This window comes from Bombyx mori, chromosome 18, assembly GCF_030269925.1.
Source record: "Bombyx mori chromosome 18, ASM3026992v2".
Taxonomy (NCBI): domain Eukaryota; kingdom Metazoa; phylum Arthropoda; class Insecta; order Lepidoptera; family Bombycidae; genus Bombyx; species Bombyx mori.
In genome coordinates this window covers 8,074,836-8,100,094 of record NC_085124.1, presented here as the reverse complement: position 1 = coordinate 8,100,094, position 25,259 = coordinate 8,074,836, and the positions used below count along the sequence as shown (strand labels likewise).

Sequence of the window (25,259 nt, the reverse complement as noted above, 5' to 3'; positions counted from 1 at the left end):
CACGGGTAGGTACCACCACCCCGCCTATTTCCGCCGTGAAGCAGTAATGCGTTTCGGTTCGAAGGGTGGGGTAGCCGTTGTAACTATACTGAGACCTTAGAACTTATATCTCAAGGTGGGTGGCGCATTTACGTTGTAGATGTCTATGGGCTCCAGTAACCACTTAACACCAGGTGGGCTGTGAGCTCGTCCAACCATCTAAGCAATAAAAATAAAAAATAAAAATATTCTGCTCGTTTTTGCTACCAATTGGTCATATTTTTCAGTTTTAAACTTAACAAACGGAGTAGAGCTTTATTTGAACAGCTTGACACTGACATAAAGACAAAAATATTAATGGTCCAATAGAAAATCGGGCACATTAAAAAGTATTAAATCTTTAATGTCAAAGATTCTTAAAAAGTTCATAATGATTCTCCTGGTAACTTTGACTACCGCTCGCTCTTTTATATACGTTTCATTACTATGACTTCGAAGAGGCGGGATTCTTCACGAAACTCGTTTCAAAGAGTACAGTTCCGTATTTAGTTTTATAGCTTTACCCGTCACTGTAAAGTTCTATAACGTTTTATAGTCATCTTGTTTACTTGCTCTTTGATCTGACAATCCTAAAAATATTTTAATCGTTTTCTGTTTTGTTATTTGATACTTTAATGTAGTTTTACAAAAAAGAAATTTCTTTTCTGTTATAACAATGATAGCTATTATTGTTCTGTATAGTCTGTGAAGTTATATTATACTAAATTGATACAGACATAAGTACAACCATATGTTGTTAAATGAAGATATATTTCAGATTAGTTTATTCCAGGTTTTGTTCTTCTCGAACGATTTTGAAGCTATCTGTTAATGCAAAAGGTATTTTTTTTATTTCTTTATTGCCATTGTAGGCAGACGAGCATACGGCCCACCTGATGGTACGTGGTCACCGTCGCTCGTGGACGTCAGCAATGCCAGGGGCAGAGCCAAGCCGCTGCCTACAAAAATGTGGTGTTACCATTTTTAAAGTTAATTAATGGCTTGTTAATACAATATGGACTGGTTTTTACGCTAGTGGTCCAGCGGCCTTACGTATTATATGTTTCTCAGTCAAAGGTTCACAAGCTTCTTACCAAGCCCATGCCATTATTCGTTAAAGGCACCAATTCTTTTTTAAGCTACAGCGTATTTATTAGAGTTCGAATAGTTTCTCTTTATGAGGTAAACGTATCCAGCAGTTACTGAGAGGTATGCGAAAAACATTTTCCGTACCAGAATAAACGTACACTGTAAATGGTAATACGTAAATAGATTACTTTCAAGATTAATGCACCCTTGCAAAGTCGCTTGTGTGTGTGCTGTTATAACGAACGAACGAACTGAAGCTAACAAAACCACAGTTTAGATCTTAATATTATTCTTTATATTTCATTTTTTTAAGGGATTTTATGACCTGGTAACTGAGACCTTTAAGTCATGTCTTATTTTAATTTATATTCATATTTTTATGAAAAATGATATTATGGAGTGAAATGAAATGAAGACGACTAATTTGAGACATTAATCAACTGGGATGAAATTAAATGAAATGAAATGGGATGAAATATAATCTCAGTAAAATGGTGGTCATTTACAAAGTTTTTTCAGTGGACTTTTTGGAGGATCCCGAGAAGTTACGTCCAGCGGCTTTGTTTAATTTTTCCACATTTGTGCACCTTCACAGATATTAAACATTTAATAAACCACCATTATTACACATTTAAACCTGAAGAAACACTAAATAGACAAAATAAAACAAATCACACAACTTCACTCCTCGCGTTCCCGCTAAAAAGTCCCTTTATATTTCAGTCAATAGTTTTTAATTGTACCCACACAAATTTTGAACAAATTAATTCTTGCCAATTCTTCTACAGTGATAAAATTGCATTCCAAATTGACAATAATGTCATATATACTTATACGGCTACATACATAGTTATACGAGTGTTTAACGAAATAGTAATACACTCGTATAACTATTTCGAAGTAAAAAGGCTTTTTATAGACTCGAATGAAAGTCATTTTGATTTATAAATATTTTATTATGGCAACCGTTTTAATTTACATATTTAAGCTTTAACATGAAACTGAGCAAAGGTTTTTAAAGCTGTTTTTAAAGAGTCCGAGAGAAACAAAGATATAAAGACAGATACCGAGAAACTCTAACGTCTTAAAACGAATTTCTGAAACATTTGCAGGACTACATTTAGAACACACCGAGTATCGCCAACTTTTACCACTGTAAATCGAAACATATGCTTTTTTTAGGACTCGTTTTCTTTTCTACATTACGGAAATGGGCATGTGAATAGATTTATGAAGCCACAGTTCGAACCCACAACGTCATTAACTTCTGCAATTCCGTATTCAGCATATTTTGTTTCTTCTAATCTATACTAATATATAAATCTACAGTGGTTTTTACGGATGTTCCGTTGTAACTACTGAACCATGCATCCGATTGACTTGAAACTTGGTATCCATGTAGAAAATACACGTACTTAATGGATATAATATTTATATGAGTGTTGGACTCCCTAATAATAATGACAATAAATAATAATGTTAATTTTAAATGCGCAGCGAAGCGGGCGAGTACGGCTACACCCTATAATATAGTAAAGTATTTAGGATCGTATGATATTTTTTGAGAATTACCTTCATCTTAAAGGTTAATATGGAGGTATTAGCCCTAGAAAAACCTTGATCAATACGTTACGCTTTTGCTGTTAATAACACAATTAACCCAATTTCTCAACACACCGGAACTCGGTGAGCATACAAATTAGGTATAGGCACAACCATTATTAGACACGTGCAATAGGCCCGCTGTTTGAGTGTTGTGAACCGTTTCTTTATACGATTACCGTTGCTCAATTATACTATGAATATTTATCACTTCAATATTAAGCCACATTGCACGGTAAGTCAGAGTAAAACATTTTTTTTGAACTTTAGGTACTTATTGAATACAAAATGTAATGAGACTAATTTAAAACAAATTTTGCGTTTTAATCCTGTGTTTATTATAAATATCGGTCAGTCAGTGACCACGAAAACTGTAAGGTATTCGTGTAAGGTAAACATCGGATATAATTAACGCGAAATTAAGCCGTAAAATTTAATTAAATATAAATCCTGTTTCAGACTCGCGAAAATCAAAGAAAATACTGTATTTTTAAGTGTAGTCTGAAGTCGTCGTGGTCTAAAGGATAAGACGTCCGGTGCATTCGTGTTGAGCGATGCACCGGTGTTCGGACGGCTGTCCCATTTCAAAACCTAGTAAGGACCTAAAACAAAATTTTACAGGAGACCGCATAAACGAAAAATAAGTCAGCCTATAAAAAGTATTAAGGTAAAGTAAAAAAAAATGCTATTGATTGTATAAAATACCAAATAATGGACACATAACACTACCAATATTGTATTATATGTGTATATTACAAATTATAATCCCCTTACTAACAGTAAAAATTGCCACACGATGGTTAGGTTCACGTAGCAACCAGTTTCATTACATAGTAAGAGCACTTGCTAGGTTTTGTTATAGTTTATGGAACATGTTAGTTAGTTCATGTCATTTTTTAAATTCTAGTAACTATATGATATCGGTAGGAAAAATAATAACTATTCCGTTAAATAAAAATTTTAATAAATAAGTTATTTATATTAGAGAGCTATTCAGCTGCAGACATTTGCCCATCATTTGTCAAATCGACAGACGAGTCATTGACGGGTAAATTATACCAAAATGTCTTTCTTGATTCGGGCATCAAACATACCAATTTATTAATAATTTCTTCTTTTTTTTTTTGTTTAATGCCTCTTGGAATTTCAATACTTTTAGGAGGAACGGTGCAATCAAATTTTTTCATAAGAAAGTCCAACTTTTGGAGAGGCTCATCAAATCTGAAAAGTAAAGATTAAATTCATTCCATAAACGTAAAACAAATCTGACTTAAAATTGTGTTTAAATAAGTTATGTAACACCTTGTCTTGTAAAAAAGGTTTCTAGATCCAGCGATAAATTCGACTTGTACAATGGAGCTTAAATTGAATTGCTTTAGCGGTTCATTAAGACGTGCTGCTCTCTTCTTTTTTGGCCATTCATATCTGCAATTGATCTCAATAACTTTTATATTTCTCCTTGATTGCATCACTGTATCTTTAAAATCTTGAAAATCATATATATTCTTTTGTCTTCTCAACTTCATCTCTATATTACCATGAACGGCATCAGCTGACATGTGAGTATGGCCTTTTGTTAAATAGCTAATCGTTACAGATTTAAGATCATTCGAGAAACTGTAATTGTTTAGTATCATAATCATTGCTGTGTAAAGAGTCCAATTTTTATTTTGCGCTGTACAATTATCGGTCCATATATACAAGTGCTCCATATCCCTATTAGCCTGCATGAAAGCATATATGGCGTTCACAATATCACTCGCCTCCCGTCCAGCTTGAGCTTCATGCCAAAGGACACATGTGGCAAAATCACTAGACTTCTTTTCAATTGGAGCGAATGTTAAATTAAATGTCACCAAGCGACTCATGAAAAACGCATCTTTAATATGAGGCATCTCTGGTATAATAATCACTTTCTGCAAATCCATTGATACATATTTAACTTTGTTTGAGTTTTTATAAATTCCATCCAGTCTGTATTTTTGTAAAGCAGAGTCAGCTTTAAAGTTATGGTTTTCATATTTCGTTCTTATTTCTTCAGGCATTGAGTTAGCATCGCGGTACTTCTTCTGTTCTTCTTCATACATCAAACATTCTACACATCTATCGCCCTTAGGCATGTGAAATGATATTTTCAATTCTTTTATTTTTAATCTATATAATTCAATCCCACATTTAAAATTTGGATTTCTTTGCTTAAAATCTTTATACATTTGCTGCAACGTTAAATGTCTTGGTAAATATTTAGTAAATGGCGCATTGTGACGACGATAATGACTAACAGTGGGCTGAAAAGTCATGATATGTTCAGTTATTATACTCCCATCTACTTTTCTTTTATTGCCACCCCTATTTTCTTTATAAACAGATGCATTCAATATTCCTTTTTTTATAGCTTTACTTAGCTCTGTTACTACACCATCAGTTTTGTATCCAAGAGTTGCCAAAAAAAAGTTACGGCACACGGAAATTAATTTGTTGTCTTTATTTGGCAAGAAAAAATAACGACTTTCTTTTTTAGAATAAGTTTCATTAGAATTTGTGATTTGAACCTTACGTCGCTTTATTGAAGAGATATTTATGCATTTATTTAGAAAACTACGCCGTGATACAAAATTTTGATCCCAATATTTATCCCAAATCTCTTTCCGAAATTCAAGCGAAAATGTAGTACATTGCCTCTTACATTTGCCATCACAACTATTCACAATCATTGGGTGTTTTATTTTATTTTTATTTAGTTTTATAATATTTGGTGTAGTGGCATCAGTAGATTGCGGGTCGGCTTTTTGTGTTGTACTGGTGTTTGATGTATTATCATGTTCATTATAAATAAAGACTGGACCGGGATATGCAGCTACAAAATCTGCTTCATTCTGTCTATTTTGCGGTAGATAATCATCAACAGATTGAGATACATTTAACGAGGTATTCAATAAGAAGTCCCGTAATGTAAAATCAGTATCAGAAGAAGTATCTTTTACAGATTCTGGCAATTCGAAATCAGGATCTTCAACAGAATTATCATCCAAATCAGTAAATATAAGTAATTCTTCAGGTTCAATGACACCTAAAGTGTTAGTAATTAAAGCAGTGTTATTTTGCGAAGAGGAAGTGGATGGTCCATTAAGTTCAAGTGAGCAGTTATTAGCAGACAAACTGAAGCAAAGGAAAGGAAAAATGCAACACATAAATAAGCTATTAGTATTTTTAAACTATAATATTATACTAATGTAAAGAAATCAATAATTTATTTTTCAAGCCAAAACCAGCAAACCTTAGTAGTCTTAAATATATCATAATAATATATTATGTATGTATATATTAATATATTACAATCCGTTCGCGCTAAAGCTACCGCTGACTATGTGACTCCCCTCAAAAAGGCGTTTTATAATAAAAGATTTGTTTTTAATTTTTTAATTATTACTTTTATTAGTCAGTAAGTTAACACTTATCGCCATGTTACGTAAATTATTGGCGCGCATTCCACGGATCGGCAACTTAGAGCGAACGGATAGTATCTATTAAGACTAAAATACTAAAAACAATAATGACACGCAAATGTTAAAATACGAATGTTAACATCATTAAGCCCTGTAATAATATAAAACCATATCAGTACACATGTACCTAATAAGCCAAAGGAAATATTGTAGGTAACTTACCACTTTTCCGTCTCTGAATAACAGCCCATAATGTTATTTTTGTTATTAACGGCAGCTATAATCTTTTTCGCACGGTAAAATTGCATTTTATGAAGAACAAACTAATATAAAGTTACAAGAGTTTAAGTTATTTCATTCGCACGTCGACGCTGACTGAAGCGAGAGTTTACATGTTATGACTTGCTCCGGCCCCTGCGCACTTCCCCCGTTATTTCTTCGTGTTCAACCATTTCAAAAACCTGGTAAGGTGCATCGACCATATGAAAACCTAGTAAGTCTCAGAGTCTTACGAGGGAACCGGTGGTCGTTTCGCTGGCGGCCACCGGTCCGGCGTCCGTGGGACGGTGGGATGGATGTAATGTGCTCTGCGTCAACCCTGTCCCGCCGTTTCAATAGTCCCGACTGGGCTCCGGCCCGGTCCGAGGTAGGGCGCCGGTTGTGAGCGGCAGGAGTTTTTAGTGAGGTTCAACTCCCACATACCCCACCTGCCGCGCGGGTGGGGATCCGGCGATTTTCTCCTGTGGAAAAAAAAAAAAAAAAAGTCTCAGAGTCTTACTAGGTTTTGAAATGGTTAAAGTCACTTACTAGGTTTTAAAGTGGTCGCAACGCAGTGAATAGTGCACTTACTAGGTATCAATGGTTAAATATATCTGATAATATGTGAGTTTTCACTGCTGATGTTTTTGTACTAGGTAGAGACTTAATAGGTTAGCAAGTTTTTGCAATAAAACGATTCTTGAGATAAGTGTCCCTTACTGGGTTTTGAAATGGGACAGCCGCGGATTTCAGGCGGGTACCAATTTTCCTAATGAAATATAATATGTACTTAACAAATGTTCACGATTGACTTCCACGGTGAAGGAATTGCATCTTGTAATAAAAATCAAACCCGCAAAATTATAATTTGCGTAACTACTGGTGGTAGGACCTCTTGTGAGTTTGCACGGCTAGGTACCACTAGCCTACTTATTTCTGCCGTGGAGCATTAATGCGTTGTACTGTAAGAGCTAGGACCTAGAATTCATGTTTAAAGGTGGTGGCAGCATTCATGCTGAGCTTCGTTAACCACTTGACCCCAGGTGGGCCTTGAGCTCGTTCTAAGCAATATTTTTAGGTGTCTACCTATACACATAAATAAAATTGGAGTGTCTGTTTATAATATTGAAATAACCGCTTTTTACTACATGCTATGAATATATATACGGTACATATACCAAAATAACAATTTTTACTATTTTTGTCTGTCTGTCTCTTTGTATCAGCTAATCTCTGGAACGGCTGGACCGATTTTGACGAGACTTTCACTGATAGGTAGCTGATGATATAAGGAGTAGCTTAGGCTTTTTTAGTCTAGGTTTGTCCCGCGGCATCACCTGCGGTACGACAATAACCGCGGGTAACATCGCGGGACTCAGCTATCAATAATAAAATTTAATGTTTCCGAAGCGAAGCGAGGGCGGGTCGCTAGTTTATCAATATAAGCTTCCAGTTCTTACTTGTTCGTATCAGTATTGAAATCATAAAATTACTGTCACTCATACGCCAGCTGCCTTCACTTTAGATTGTGGATTTCTTATGATATAAAAATAATGATGCCAAAACGAGTTTTATGCTCAATTCGGCTGCCGTTTCATTGAAGACGATGAGGCAGTAAAGTAATTTTCGCTGTTTCGGTGAAAACGTAGTTGTATTCATAATAAAACGCTTAGAAATTGTGTTCGTTCTAAATAATTCGAATATGTACCAAATATATTATTTGCATTATATTATGCAAATTAATTTGTTATTAATTTAACTATTTTTGGAGTTTACTCCTTTAGAATCGATTTACATATATAGGCCCGGGGTATGAAAATTATGGGGACCAAAATCGTACTAGCATGTCACACGAAATGCGTTATGCGCCTGATTGGCTCCTGATTGCGTGATGCGTGCGCGCGCCAATCAGGAGCCAACGCGCGGCCGCGTTATCGCAGGTGACGCCGGGCTGCTGCGCCGGCAGTCCGCCACAAAGCCTCGTACTGATCGCGCGTTTCTCTCATTATTGTATTTTCATATATTTGTTAGTCGTTTGTTTTGTGTCTCGTTAATTTGTTAATAATCTGTAGTGTATCGTGTTGTCGTAATATAGAACTATTTCTCGTATTGTTTCGTTTAATTTTTTATATCCAGTAAACTCCAGTCGTGCGTCGGAGCGGACACACACACTTTTTTATTATGTGAACGCGCGTATTCTTTTTCATACGAAAATTTAGCTTTCGTTCTGTTTCTTTAAATCAGCTGAAAAAAAGAAAAAAATTTCTCGTGAAAATTCAGAACAGAATTGAATAAAGTTTATATTTCAATGCAAGCCGGTCAGTAATGGCAAGTAAGGTTCGCCTGTCAAAATCTTACTCAATAGCAAATAGAATGCAATTACAATGCGTCAGCTACACGCGTAATATCTGTTGATTGTTTAGTCGTTTCACTTTTTTTTTATGGCTTAGATGGGTGAACGAGCTCACAGCCCACCTGGTGTTAAGGGGTTACTGGAGCCCATAGACATCTACAGCGTAAATGCGCCACCCACCTTGAGACATAAGTTCTAAGGTCTCAGGTATAGTTACAACGGCTGCCCCACCCTTCAAACCGAAACGCATTACTGCTTCACGGCAGAAATAAGCAGGGTGGTGGTACCTATCCGCACGGACTCTCAAGAGGTCCTACCACCAGTGAACTTTGTTATAATAAAGTATGAGGTTATTAAATGAACGACGATTATAGGAAGTGAATGCCTTATAATATTCGAAACTAAGTTTTGTTTATTATTTTAATGAGCTAAGGCTATTAAGACCAAGACTAATTTTAGTAGTGAAGTTCTTTCTCAAGGCTTCCAACAAAGTAATTAAAATATTTTGTATGCATTTAATTTAACCGAAGAAAAAAAAACCGCTTTTGATAACTTGTAAAATGAAAAAAAAAATGAAATATGTCCATTGAACAAATTAACTTTTATCAAGCATTTCTTAATCTATAATCTAGGATCTATTTTTAAATATTATATTATAAGAAAAAGAAAAAAAAAAAGTGTGTGTGTCCGCTCCGACGCACGACTGGAGTTTACTGGATATAAATATAAATTTGTGTCAGTTGAATACAGTAAAATATGGAAGTTACGTATTCTAGTGAGAATGATCCGGGAGTTGCGGAACACGTGGATGCGGTAATTAAGTAAGTCTATATAATTCACTTTTACAATTAATATATAAGTTGTCCATTCACTGATAGAAGGAATTGTTTATATTTAATAAGCTTTATTAATAAATGATTTGTAGCGGGTTATATTCGGGTATCAACCCACTAACAGTTGATACGTTCAGGAATCGAACCCGAACGGCGTCCGGCCACAAGCAAAACGATGTCGGTAAATTAAACGAAACAATACGAGAAATAGTTCTATATTACGACAACACGATACACTACAGATTATTAACAAATTAACGAGACACAAAACAAACGACTAACAAATATATGAAAATACAATAATGAGAGAAACGCGCGATCAGTACGAGGCTTTGTGGCGGACTGCCGGCGCAGCAGCCCGGCGTCACCTGCGATAACGCGGCCGCGCGTTGGCTCCTGATTGGCGCGCGCACGCATCACGCAATCAGGAGCCAATCAGGCGCATAACGCATTTCGTGTGACATGCTATACTCTCTAGTACGATTTTGGTCCCCATAATTTTCATACCCCGGGCCTATATATGTAAATCGATTCTTAAGGAGTAAACTCCAAAAACAATAAACACATTTTACGGTAGTTAAATTTTAAAACCATCATATTCTAATTTAAGCGAAGAACTTAATCTGTTTACTGGCCCATACAGAACATCTCGTTATTTAATTTACCAGCAACTATGGTGTGCCAACAGCCCATAACGTTTATTACCAAATAAAAGTAAAATTATAATTATACACGCTAATTGCTACTGCAAATACAGCAAAAGTGAAATTAAAGAGAAAGAATGAATCAAATAAATCGCGTTCAAACTTCAAGTATAATAAGATTAAGAGAATTGTGTTCTTGAGAACAGATACGTCCAGTTTAAAAAACATTGAAAACAATAAATATTACCTCATTTTTAACTAACTTTTGTAGATTTTTAATTTTCACTGAAAGGTAAAAAACTTCATGTATTTCAGACCAATTTAATTTATTAGAACTAGTAACATCTAGTTGTGTGTGTGCGCTTGCATTCCTAGCATTGCAATAGTCTGGTGGTAGGACGTCTTGTGAGTCCGCACGGGTAGGTACCACCACCCTGTCTATTTCTGCCGTGAAACAGTAATGCGTTTCCGTTTGAAGGGTGGGTCAGCCGTCGTAACTATACTGAGACCTTAGAACTGATATCTCAAGGTGGGTGGCGGCATTTACGTTGTAGATGTCTACGGGCTAAGGTAACCACTTAATACCAGGTGGGCTGTGAGAACATCCACCCAACTAAGCAATAAAAAACAAGTCTGTTTAGCAACGGAGACACTATCGATTAGGCAGACAGGGGCTCCTAATTTTTATGCTAATATGCAATCCAACTGTTAACTAGTATAGATGCCTAATATATACTACTTCCGGTTTTATTTACCATAATATTAGTTCTAGTCTTTAAAGTACTGGTATTGTCTTCGCCGTACCTCGTCTCTACAAAATTATCTTCGCTTTTATAATGGTCATCAGCAAATATCCTATTGACATATAATGTCAATAATATTATTACTGCTCAATCACGATTTAAGATGAGTTCATTGAACTTAAAGTGGAAATCATTTCTAATATAGATTGAGCGCCCGAGGATCGCCTCGATCGATTAATATCGATTAACATACAGGGTTCTTCTATTGAAGTAGCTGTAATTAAAAATTAACCGATTTGAATTAAGATTCGTTAATCTGTAATAACGTTAAATATTTCAAGAATAGTCGTAATTTACGTGCACTGACGACTCTTCATTCCTTACTTATGTCTCCCGAACCTCCTTCCTATCTAACTTCCTATTTTCAATATCTTCACTCCAGCCATGAGCGGGCCCTACGTTCTCTCAATAGCCTATTAATTCGTTGTCCCACACATAGTTCTAGTTATGTTCGTAACTCTTTCGTCGTGCAATCTGTTCTGCTATGGAATGCGCTTCCTCTCGAGATCAGGACTATTACTAACCGCTGCACGTTCAAGTTAAGGGTTCGGTGAATGCTGTTGGAAAAGTTAGCGGAATCGTCATGAACTTATTAAGATGATGTTATTTGTTAAGGAAATTTATTAATATATTCCTTTTAATACTGTATAAACTATTATATGTACGTATGTATGTATATTTATATTTATATGTGATTTTGTATATATGTAGATATACTTTTTTTTTGTATGTATTCGTAGCCTAATATAAATTTTATTGCACCTACCACTATTTACTCTGCACTACCTTTGGTTGACTGGTAGAGAATGCCTTAGGCATTAAGTCCGCCAATGTAAATTTTACATGAAGTGTAATAAATAAAAAATAAATAAATAGTCCAGATCTTGCGGCTCGAGAAAATCGGCTTCAATTATGTCTTTGATTCACTACCGGTAGGCACTTTCGGTAGGCAGCAGCTTGGCTCTGCCCCTGGTTTGCTGACGTCCGTGAGTGACGGTAACCACTTACCATCCGGTGGGCCGTATGCTCGTCTGCCTGCTCGGGCAATAAAAATAAAAAACTACCAACGAATCTCGAATGTAAGTTTCAATAATGATAGGTCGAGTATATGAAGTGTCGTAACACCTTTGTCCGCTCATTAGTTAAGGTCGATAGGTGCTCGTCGTCGTAGTGAAAGTCGCGAAAGTACCGCGGTTTTTCTACTGCGGCTACCTCGACACGCGCCTACTTATCGAACAGACACGGCCATTGAATCGTAATTGTTGATTGTAGAGGACAAGAGAAATTTTATAATAGTTCGTTGTCGTGACCTGTGTTTTCATTTATAACATAAGTTAATCATGTAAAAACTGAGACCTTGTAACTCATATCATGGTGGTAGGACCTCTTGTGAGTCCGCGCGGGTGGGTACCACCGCCCTGCCTATTTCTGCCGTGAAGCAAAGATGCGTTTCGGTTTGAAGGGCGGGGCAGCCGTTGTAACTATACTTGAGACCTTAGAACTTATATCTCAAGGTGGGTGGCGTATTTACGTCGTGAATGTCTATGGGCTTAAGTAACCACTTAACACCAGGTGGGATGTGAGCTCGTCCAACCATCTAAGCAATAAGAAAAAAAGAAAAAAAAGAAAGATCTCAAGGAAATTGGCAGCATTTACGTGGTAGACGTCTGTGGGTTCGTGTAAACACTTAATATCAGGTGGGCCGTGTGCTCGTCTACCCATCTAAGCAATAAAAATAGGTTATTTTGAAAAAAATATAGGGTACTTCAATGTTTTATTTGGAGATCGAAGAGCACATGATCCATACGGGTTATTGTCAACCCTGGAAATTATCAACACCAATTAACGGTACCTATCGCTATTCCCAATCGCTATCGCTATGACTATGGCTAAAAATCTTCAACACTTATTTTTTAAGAACGACGTGACATATTGTAACTTATTTACAATTATGTAACTTGTGGCTATTTTGTACTTGCACTAAAGGGTTTTTTTTAAATGTACCATATACATGAAGTGGCTCTCTTCCGGATGTTACGTCATTATTAAGCTTTCACTCAAACTCAAAACAAGAATGACACATCAGTGTTCACTTTCATATCGCACATATTATGAATTTTTTTTTCTCTAAGCTCCTGTCATTTTTGTGTATACTGTGACATTAGCAAAATCAATGCTTAAGGTGTTGGTGGAACTTTATTATTTAAAAAAATAAACTTTTTTTCTTTCTTTATGTACTTCCAGAATTGTTTGAAAAACATGTTAATATTAATGTAGAAAATCTATTTTCTACATTATGCCAATATTTCAAAAAGTTAAAGTTATGTTAAGATAAACATTTTCATCTGGTTATTTTTTCAGTGGATTTCTCAATTAATTTTAGTTAGTACATACGTTACAATCCCATTTATTATTATAATAAAATCCCATTTAAAACGTAATCATCGCTCGGAAAATTGTTCTTATTTCCGAATAGTTAGAGTAACAATAGATAGGTACAATTGTAAAACAAACATCCACGTGCCGCCGTGACTAATGTTGGCGTTCGTCTTTCCTCGGCTGAGAAGAGATCAATGACCTTGCTGCGAGAGGTAATTGTCCTGTGGAGTGGACGACTTCGAATTCACAGGAAATAGCTTATGCACATAAAATGAAGTATGACTTATTTGGCTTTTCTTATTTATTTTTTACCTATATAAATATAGTAATGAGTGAATTTTTTCAATTAGGTATTACCAATGATTTTTTATACAACAGATATGTTACCTTCATAGTAACTGACTCTTCAAATCTGATCGCGCCATATATATCTACATACCTACCGATATAGTACACACACATGTTGACAAGTAGCATTAATGAAAAGTACAAAAGATGGGATAAGCGCGTGAGTAAAAAAGATAGCTATAATTGGAACGATTGCACTTGTTATATTATTATTGCATTTGTTTAGACGCGACTAAAGACGAAACGTCCTAATTGGCCTGTTTTCGAGTCTTCACTTGACGTGCACTTGAAACATATCTGCTTCTTTTGACTTATAAAATATCATTGGGTATTACGTATTTATTCTGAAATGTTCTCTCAAATTGCTGTCATATCAGATATCCCCATCTGTACGTAAAACTTTCTTATTATTTATACACAAGTTTTAAGTCACGCATTACATCATTAATTGAAAGTACAAAAACAACTTCTGTAAATGTACTCGAAACAGCCCGTTGAATTAAGAGTCTAAATAGAGCTTGAAATAACGCAATATTTATTAGCAAAGGGGCTCGTTAATGCAGATGTTGTCACTATACGTGTTATTGTAACATCATCGTATCATCATTCATAATGAAAACGCGTACTGAATTAGTTCCACGGGTCATTCACTACATTATCTTAAGTCTAATAGTAATATAGATAAGCAGATCAGTATTGTAGGATTTTTCATTTGATTTATAATTTTCAAAACTCAGTAACAGACATATAGTCTCTGTGGTGCATTAATTAGCGCCTCTGACTGCTGGAGAAAATTACATCTTATGTATTAAGGTATATAGTATAATTCACATTGTGATCTTTTGGATTTCAATAACCACCACACGCTCATCACGTGGGCCCTGAGATCATTCATCCGTTAATGCAAAAAAAAAGTTTTTAACAAATCCTTTTAGACACAAATATTGTACGAATATTAAAATATATATAAATATATGTTGGTAAACAACTAGACCTGTGAATTATTTAACCGGGTTACCCGAAACCCGAAATAGTACAAAATTGAACTGTACAATATAAATCTAGGCGGCGAAACATTAACAAAAACTACATGTTTTTAATACGAAAGTTTGCGGTAGTTTATTCTAAATCTGTAGTCGATTGTGTTAGCTTTCAAACTAAAATACATTCAATCTATTATCCTGAAAGTCGATGAAAACATTCAAGTAAGACACAAGGCTGTATTACTCGATATAAGTACATTATCAAAACAAAACGGCCGTCTGGTGTAGTGGTAAGTGACATGGTCACTACACAAGGGGGTCGCGGGTTCGAATCCCGCCAAGGGAAGATATTTGTATGATAAATATAAATGTATTTTCCAGGGTTATGGATGTATATTAAATATATGTATGTGTATAATAAAAATCTTACATTTATTTCCGTTATCTGGTACTTGTAACATAAGTTTTTTACGAACTTATCACGGGACCAGTTAACGTGGCGTGATTGTTAGTAAATATTTATATTTATTTATATTTAATATATTACGGTCTAAATAATTAACGCACTATCATCAATAGAGCCATCGAATTTATAATATAGAATCTATCTGTTTACTATTTGACGAAAGAGCTATTCTTTAGTAACAAATTAAACGTTATTACCACATGTTTCGCTATTATAGTGTGTGTCCATAATTTTAGTATCCGAGGAAAACACACATCATATCCGGATTTATGCATATGCCTATTAAACATATTGTGGTGAATAGACCAAATTAAAACTAAAGTGCGAGGTCCTCTAAATGAATACAATAGACGAGTTGGACGAGCTCACAGCCCACCTGGTGTTAAGTGGTTACTGGAGCCCATAGACATCTACAACGGAAATGCGCCACCCACCTTGAGATATAAGTTCTAAGGTCTCAGTATGGTTACAACGGCTGCCCCACCCTTCAAACCGAAACGCATTACTGCTTCACGGCAGAAATAGGCAGGGTGGTGGTACCTACCTGTGCGGACTTACAAGAGGTCCTACCACTAGTAATTACGCAAATTAGAAGTTTTCGGGTTTGATTTTTACTACACGATGTTATTCCTTCACCGTGGAAGTCAATCCTGAACATTTGTTAAGTACGTATTTCATTAGAAAAATTGGTGCCCGCCTGCGGGATTCGAATACCGGTGCATCGCTACATAAGAATACTCGTACCCTGGGTGTCATATCCTTTAGGCCACGACGACTTCAAACTATTCTCCGAGTAAAACTAAAAAACGGTAATATAAATATATATTTGATAACTTAATTACCAATATTAGAGGGCGTTGTTTTCGGGAATGACATGTCCTTCTTCAAACGAGGCTTGTGGAGTGTACTTAAAGATAGGCAGCGGCTTGGCTCTACCCCTGGCATTGCTGACGTCCATGGGCGACGGTAACCATTCACCATCAAGTGGGCCGTATGCTCGTCTGACTATAAAGGCAATAAAAAAAAGAATGTTTCCGGAATTTCAAAGCACCATGTTTCTTGTAAATGATTCTTCTTATTAATTTTAGTAGATACTAAAAGTAGAATTTAATTTTTATGAACCAAAAGTTCGCAATATTTTTTTTATGCCAATCACCTCCTATTTCAATCTATTAACTTTCTGTTATTATGGTGTCAATTAAATAATTTTCGACTCATGAATTTGTTTTTATTTCTATTGATAAAAAATGCTGTAACTAAGTTTTGTTCAATTTTTATTCAAATCTGTTGAAAAGTAATAGCATGTTTGGCCTCACTTCGACAAGGTCAAGTAATCACTTTTAGTTTTAATTGGTAATAAACATTGAAGTTAGCATTAAACAGACACAACTGGATTGTTAAATTTTAAACTAAATTAAAAGTAGGCTTAGGCTTTCGTTTCATTCAAATTCAATATACTTAATTATTATTTTCAAAACTGAGCTTTAATAGTTGCAGATACTTACTTAATTTAAGTTAAAAAAATGTGTTGGTTTAAGCAAAGCCCACAAGTATTAAGGCACTAGGACTATTTTGCTCAGTAGCAATCTAATCATTAGCAGCGGAAGACGTAGCGTAGGAAGCCCCCTGGCTAGGTGGTGCGATGACGTCCGAACGGTGGCCGGCAAGCAGTGGATGAGGAGAGCAGCAGACCGGGCTCAGTGGTGTGGATTGGGAGAGGCCTATGTAAAGCAGTGGACGACTGTGGGCTGTTGATGATGATGATGATGATGATGAATCTAACTTTAAAATAATACCGGTTGAACAGAATGTATTTAAATTAATTCATGAATTTCATACAAATTTGGATTTTTAACGAAATTTTACTTCTCTGTTTATTATAACGTTCAACCAAAAAAGCGCTTTGATCTTGGCATTTCAAATACCTCAAAAATCCTTCACCGACAAGCCACAGGTTAATTGGCTCACTAAGAGGTACACTAGTGATAGGATAAGTTTGAAAGTATAATTTGGCTAATATGTAGGAGAGAAGCAATCATGCATTTTGATTTAAAGAGTAGGATCACTCTTAAATAAGTTTTGAACCTCAAATCTCAAGACGGCGGAATTCACAACACCATCTATAAGCTCTAGTTACAACTTTGCTGACTCGTATAGCTTTCCTCGTCAAAAAAAGCGGCAAATCAGACTATGAGTTGCGAAATTCAACCTCATTTCGTCGGTTGCAAAACCTGCTGTTTTTCTAATGCGTCTTCTAATACAAGTTGATTGTGTTGCGTGCACTGAAACATCGGTTGTGTTATTCGTGAACAAACAGCTCGTTAGTGGCACGCCGAAAAAGACTGACAAAAACTGCTGCCGCAACTGTGTCTGATGTGATGGATACTTCAGATTTTACGGTTGTAATAATCGAATGCGTGGTCAAATTAAATGAAGTGTCTCTAATGTAACATTTGAATGCATAATTTGAAAGAATATAAGACAAAACATTACATTTAAATATAATTCCTTCGAAAGCAAGCTTATGGACCATTAGCGAAACCAGGCACACATACAGAGAAGTCGCTACCGAACGTTAAGATTTATGAAAATTTCGTTGGCCGATGAAATGTGATCTATGCGTTAAAAGTTTTTTTTTCTACCTAAGCTGATAAGCGACCGACTGAGTAGATCCAGCAAGAAACTCAGTGGGCTGTGTGTGTCCATGAGTTAGTTTACTCGCCCAACACTTCGTCGCAAGGTTTTTTTTTTTGCTTAGATGTGTGGACGAGCTCCCAGCCCACCTGGTGTTAAGTGGTTACTGGAGCCCATAGACATCTACAACGTAAATGCGCCACACACCTTGAGATATAGTTCTAAGTCTCAGTATAGTCACAACGGCTGCCCCACCCTTCAAACCGAAACGCATTACTGCTTCACGGCAGAAATAGGCGGGGCGGTGGTACCTACCCGTGCGGACTCACAAGAGGTCCTACCACCAGTGTAAGGTCCGACGAGACTGGTGACCTCTGCATAAGGTACCTAAAATCACCACAAGATTCTATCTTTATTATAAGAAAGAAAACAATATAAACAATGAACCGCTGAACCCTATATTGAATGACACTGACTCCAACCAGAGACAGAGCTCGATCTTCGTTGGACTGTAGTCGGTGACTACTGCTATACCAATAAAGCAATTAGCTCGAGCAATATAAAACATATAAATGTATGTAAATTGAGAGGTTTTAGTAAGATAATATCAATTGGAAAAATATTTAGGGAACCATAAATTATTACTTAAGTTATTTTCTCTGAATTTTGTTTCTGAACTTTATTCCGACTAAAGAAACCTTCACAGACCCCATGACATGACATCGTCACCTTGAAACAACCACGAGGTTTGAAACCTGCATTTTAATAACAGCTAGAGATGAGTACTTAAATAATAGCTACACACACGTAACACTGCCTACAATATAATAAAACATCGAACACGCCGTAGGATGTAATTAATTATATAAATAATTGAATGGCTTTAATATATTTTCGTAATTATAAAATGGGACAAGTAATTGAAAATGATGAATATAAGAACTAATTTCGTTGGATTGGGTGTTTATTTCATACCAGTTTTCCTACTACAATGAATTTTTATATCAGGAAATAAATACAAAAGCAAAAATATTACAATAGGCACATAATATGTTTATATTACAATTTTTTTCTGGCGAAACAACGTGAATTCAGAAATCCAAAATGGAAAATATAGTAATATTAGTGTGTCAAAAGAGTATTGATTATTTCTAATAACACTTACATATTTGTTTCTAAGCTAATGCATAAAACTGATTAGAATACATAAATATATGAATGTCTACAATATCTTAATTTTGTAAATACGCTTGACTGAAGGTCCTGGTACATCAAGCAAAGTTGTGCTACTGGTTTTTGTATATTGTGATGCATTACGAGCCACTCCTCCACATTCCAATGTAGACGACACGTTTGAAGTACTGTTGAACGTTTTTTATATTTGAAATTCAGAAGGATTAACTGCAAGGTTATGTGATAGTTCTTTAAATTTTCAGCTATCCAATATTTTTATTTTAAATCCTAATTATAAATAAGTCTAGAAGCGACTCTTTAAAGAGTCACATTCCTGAGAAAAATGCGACATTAATTCAGCCGAGTCTGCCCAAGCATTGAATTTCCCTCTCCTTAAATTTTAATTTTTAATTTATTTTGTTAATATAGAAAGCAATAAAAAGAAATTTGTTATTAGATGCAAGGCACCAATCACTTTATAAGCACATAATTTCCTTTTAGCAATCCATACAACTAATAAAACATCAATAGTTGATTTCTTAATCGATTTTAATCCTGAAAGAGATTAAATCGAAACCCTATTGATAAGTTTTGTTTATGTATATCGAAGTGGCACAGCGAATATGCGAAGTTAACGGAACGCCTAATAGAAATACCGTTAAATGTGTTTATGTCCCGAGGGGCGAAGCTACACGTGCGAGATTTGCTGTACATTTTCCGAATAATGAAATTGTTATCGTGCGTTTGCCGAAATGTTTCTATCGTAAAACAATGTTGAATAATGTGGAACAGTTTAAATGTGATAAACTATGCTACACCATATCAAAGCTCATGTACAGTTAGACAAACAAAAAGACTTTAAGACAAAATAAATATTATAAGCCCGAAACGATCAAGAACACGATGGAATTTTGAGAGACTAGACTTAAGATAAAACCATCCGAAATAAAAAAGTCATCGATAAGTAAGAAGACTTATGGAATCAAACTGAAAATAAAATAAATGTAATCAAATTTTTTTTATTTCTTTCTGGCAACCAGTTTTAATTCCTCCTCTAAATTGTTCAAAAAATAAACAGCTAATATGATAAATTAAAATCACGCATCAAAAGAGAATACAGAAATTGTTATTGTTATTTCGAAATTTACCACCCAAATAGATAATTAATACCAATAAAGGTTTTCGTATTTTTTCGGCATTCGGAATACTAAGGTTAACAATGTTTACGCCGATAATATGTGTTCCAATTGCAATAGAATTGAATTGTCTTAGGGACGGGAACAATGTAACAATGCGGTCTACAACAAAGGCGAAACAATTTGTAAACGGGGTTGAAAGTGTTAGTTTTCCAATTGACAGTTTATTGGCAGGCGTTAATGATACTTGTGGATATCGACGTTCACTTATTAGTAGGGCTACTTTAATACATGACAAAAAAGGGCAGAAAAGTGGAGGAGAGCTTAATCCCAACTTGAGATCAAGTAGTTACTGGGGCCAAAGACAACAAAGCCAATTCCGCAACCCAAATCGAGAAATCGAAGTGTTAGCATTATTACAAACGAATACCGGTACCAGTAATTGCACGAATACTTATGACCTAAATTGTATTGGTCTATCATGTTCATATTTGTTTATCTAATATCTATCTCTATACATACATTTAACAGATTATGAACCAAGTATCTTAAATCACGGAGACGGTACATCGAAACAGTTACAAGCAATTACTATACTGTTACACCACAATGTTATCTCTTCATCAACAATTCTAGCCGTAACGTGTATCATAATAAAACCCTTGGGACGTACGTGAGACTGAGCCAAGGTCAAGCTGCGATGTTATACGTCGCTGCAGGGCTTCGAAGAGAACAATCATGTATTTATAATTTACTAGCTGACCCGGCAAACGTTGTTTTGCCATATATAAGATTTCTAGGGTATTTCTAGTGTAGAAAAACAAAACTAACTCATTGTATGCAAGGATGTGGTAAATGAGTGAAAGAAACATGTAGCGCTGTGAACGATAAGGGAATATAAAAATAACAAAACCACATTCAACCACATAATGCCTCATTATAACAAAAAAAAATTGTCCAAAAAATAAAAAAATAAATTTTAGGGGTGGACAACCCTTATAGCTTAGGGGTATGAAAAATAGATAGTAGCCTCAGACCTACTGAACATGCATATGAAATTTCATAAAAATCGGTCAAAGCGTTTCAGAGGAGTATGGTAACTAACATTGTGACACGAGAATTTTATATATTAGATAAGATTTTATTAAAGCAAAGCTTAAGCTGTTTAAAATTCCTAACGAGTCCACATTTTGTGATTGGCTGTGATTTGTGATTGGCTTTGAGAACAACTATATATATTACGATAAGTAAGCTATCATAGTCACATAAATTCGAACGCAACACCCGTACGTAGTTTAAAGATGGAAATTGATTGTGATTTTAAATAAAGTTTTACGGTTTCAATGGATCTTTACATTTTTTAAAGGTAATTTTAAAATTCATTTTTTGGGATTTTTTTAGTGTGGCACGTCTGTCGAGCCCTCCCGTCGACATTAAACTAAACTATCACAGACAGAACGGGTATTATCAATCACCTCGTGTTTGATTCACTTCCACTCCATAACAGAATGTCATGTTACCATTCTATTTGTGGGCAGGAAATTACCGTTTGCGTGCATTATTACTCATGAAGTTTCCTGTATTGTGGTTTATATTGTTTGTAAGATTAATGTAAGTTAGAAATTTGGGGCTTAATAGAAATATGTCGTGTTCACGAGATTGAGTGCTGATTATATGATTGTTCGCGTTGTACCGAGCTGTACGAAAAGAAATTGATTCGCCAGGTAACTCTTAGATATTGTGTGAATCGAAAGAAATGAGTCGCTATGGTTGTCGGAGATTTTGTAGCCGTTAAGGTTTATAAATAAATTTATAAAGTTGCCGCGATTTTCTTTGACCTTATTAGTTAATTTTATATAAAACAATGATACTGAATATGAATTAGGTAAATTAGAAATAGGTGAATTACTAATAATAAATTACATAAAAAGTAAAGGTAACAAAATGAAAATTACGTTTTCTTAATTTCACGATGCACTAAATAGTCAGTGTATTATTAGTGAGTATTATTATTATTATGTACAAAGTTTTTATTCTCGAAATTTTATGAATTTCGGTAAATACTGAAAACCGCGTGCCTAAGCCAAGGAGTTCATTTTCAGTGTTAATTTCGCCGGATGTTTCCTCGTTGGTATTTAATATAAAATGCGACCTAGGTGCTTTAAAAAGAACGTCTCAGTTCTATAGTTCATTATCAGATGCATTTTAATGTCTAACAAAATAATTAATTATAAAAACGATCTAAGAGTGATTTTTGTATGACAAACAAAACACGTAATTAAATAAAATTTATTGATTGTTTGCCATTTGCGAAGACAGCTGGATTGGTAAATTTACACAACATCAATTACAGCTACGGCTTCCAAAATATCAAGGGGCAGTCAACCCTGACACGTGCGTCATTATGAAAACAACCAGGTTTCAACTTACGAAATACGAATTTTTCTCTCGCAAACATTTTTCGCGAAACCGGTCTTACGTACGCTGCACACAAGAAAACATAAAACGCGAATCATGCGTTATTATTACGTTGTGCTATTTCTATTATTTTTAAAACCGACCTGTTTTGCTTTCTGAATTCTTGGTATGTGTATATTGTTGTCTGTGTAATTTGTTACCGAGGCCCATTGAAACAAACGTTACTAACCTCAAGACACGAGTTCAAAGTCTAATCATAAATTGAATTTTGTGTCACATTACATATTTTGAATTATTTTAGCATCATAGATTTCATAAAAAGGGAAGTGATTTTCTATAGTTTGGAAATGAGCTTACTGTAATCAAAAGCAATAATCATTTGTCATGTAGTACAGGCAATCAAAAAATGATAAAAACTAGTAAAAAAGTAAATTAACAACACACTTGAATATTTATAATTATAAATATTTATTTATTTATATGCTATTTATTTTAGAGCATCATAAATTAACCATGATTTTCCATACAAATTTGTATCTTTTCATCAACAATTTTTTTAATGTTCTATTTATAAATAGTCTTATAATGCAATTGTTAATACTAATACTATTTTACACACTATAATTTAAGATATTAGAAGTAATTTAGTGTGCTACATACCTTATCTGAACATAAAATAAATCATGTTCACATTCCGTGGAATTACGAAACATAACCGAAGTTTTGTTGGTAATTGGCCGGATTATTTCACGAAGTGTTTTCAACGTGAGTAGAATATAAGTGCCCTCGGTCGAATATTTAATAGAACTCAATGTTGATTTGACATTATTATAGATACAGCCTTCAAGTGTTTCTCCCAGATCTGCTCAGTGGTTCGCCATTCTGATCCAGATAGATTCTGCGAAGCAATACTAATGCCAGGGTTCATTCACATTCTTACTTCGGTAGAATTTTATTTATCCCGAACTCCAGCGCGCAACAATATGTATTCGTATTAAAAACAATAGATGTAATGTCAATTTTTTCGCTGGTGGCGAAAACTCAAAAGGCTCTTTGAATTAAACATACAAGATCCTGTCATTTAAAATGAGTTCCATAAATTAAAATTTAAAAATTAAAGTAGACTACTACTACTACTACTAATATACTAAAATTGAAACCATACAGATAATATTAGCATTGCCCCTTCGTAAGAATGACTCGAAAAATCGTGAATCCACATGTTTTATTTACTGGCGATAGGACCTCTTGCGGGTCCGCACGGGTAGGTACCACTACCCTGCCTGTTTCTGCCATGAAGCAGTAAGAAGTTTCGATTTTAAGGGTGGGGCAGCCGTCGTGACTATACTGAGACCTTTAGCGCCATTTACGTTGTAGATGTCTATGGGCTCCACAAGAGGACTCACAAGAGGTCCTACCACCAGTAATTACGCAAACTATAATTTTGCGAGTTTCATTTTTATTACACGATGTTCTTTCTTCACCGTGGAAATTAATCGTGAACATTTGTTGAGTACGTATTTCATTAGAAAAATGGGTACCCGCCTGAGATTCGAACACCGGTGCATCGCTCAACACGAATGCAACGGACGTCTAACCGTTAGGCCACGACGACTTCAAAATATTAATCATAATCATTGTTCTGTCAGCGTCAACATCACCTCTGCCAAGAAGGCAGGAGGACCAAGTCCGGGCAGAGAGGGACCCCACCGGGGCTCGATCCGTATCCCGTAAGGACCCGACGACAGAACTGCAAAGGAAGTCTTCATATTGAGGGGTGAAAGACTTTTTGGGTTAAGCGATATTTCGCTTAATACGCGACCTTTATCTTTGTTATTAAAGGTGCGTTTTATTTGGTATTATTATTAACAATTTGATGTTTTTAATTGACATTCAATTAATTTTACCCCATTCAAATAGCTGAAGAAGTTATTTTGTTATGATATTTTTTTCAAATTTTTTACTTTGAATGGCTCTCCTTCTGGAAAGTTGCAAAAATGTCGCTTAAGCCTTTCAACTCTTGGTAAAACAAGTAAAACCCGGTCCGCTTTACTGGCCGATTTTTTATTTGAGTTTGATCCGATCTTTACCAAACTTCACAAGATCGTCCCGCTAAGCCAGCCTGAAGGGTTCTTGAAGATTTCATGGAAATCAGTCCAGGCCCTTTCGGAGTCTATAGGGAACACACACACTCACACCGATATAACTTATAATGTTTTACTGATACAAGACTGTGTTGTACTGACTACAAGATCTAGAAGAATCTTAAATAGATATACGCTGAAGATACCGTTTAACATAAAATAGGTCGTTCGAAGTTGTTAAAACATCGAGATTAAGTTATATAAAAGACTTCTTGTTGTAACTGTTCACGACGAATGCATTCCGTGTTTATTGGCTGCAATTCATTGTTTACAAACAAACACAGACCTGTCGTGTATCCATTGTGCTGTATGTGAATAGACAGAAATCTCTTTAACAATACCTTATTTTATGACCACTCAAAACAATTTGTTTGGTAATATGATAGGCTTATTTACACAATGAGATATAACTCACCGAGTGCGGAATGCCGATAATAAAAGTAAACAGTTAACAAAAAAGAAAACATATTGTTTTAATAAAGAAACCATATTGTTTTAAATTATTTACTGGGATTTTAAAACGATTTTCACA

At 35.2% G+C, this 25,259-nt stretch overlaps 1 protein-coding gene and 1 non-coding gene across 5 annotated transcripts in view; one reads left to right on the top strand and one right to left on the bottom strand.

Annotated features, from left to right (window-relative positions):
• Nucleotides 1-25,259, bottom strand: part of LOC101736981 (uncharacterized) — a 68,286-nt gene that overhangs the window by 14,073 nt on the left and 28,954 nt on the right. The window contains exons 2-3 of one of the 4 annotated variants that reach the window (XM_062673688.1): nucleotides 6,378-6,895; nucleotides 3,804-3,930 (exon numbers count right to left, since the gene is read on the bottom strand). The exons of 1 other annotated variant lie outside the window; for it this stretch is intronic. The gene's annotated coding sequence lies outside the window, so the exon portion shown is untranslated. The remainder of the gene's footprint in view (nucleotides 1-3,803; nucleotides 3,931-6,377; nucleotides 6,896-25,259) is intronic. 2 more of the 4 variants (XM_062673687.1, XM_062673689.1) reach the window with 2 other exon arrangements.
• On the top strand, nucleotides 23,709-23,813 carry LOC119629936 (U6 spliceosomal RNA). Its single transcript, XR_005245785.1, has one exon. It is a non-coding gene; the product is annotated as a U6 spliceosomal RNA (small nuclear RNA).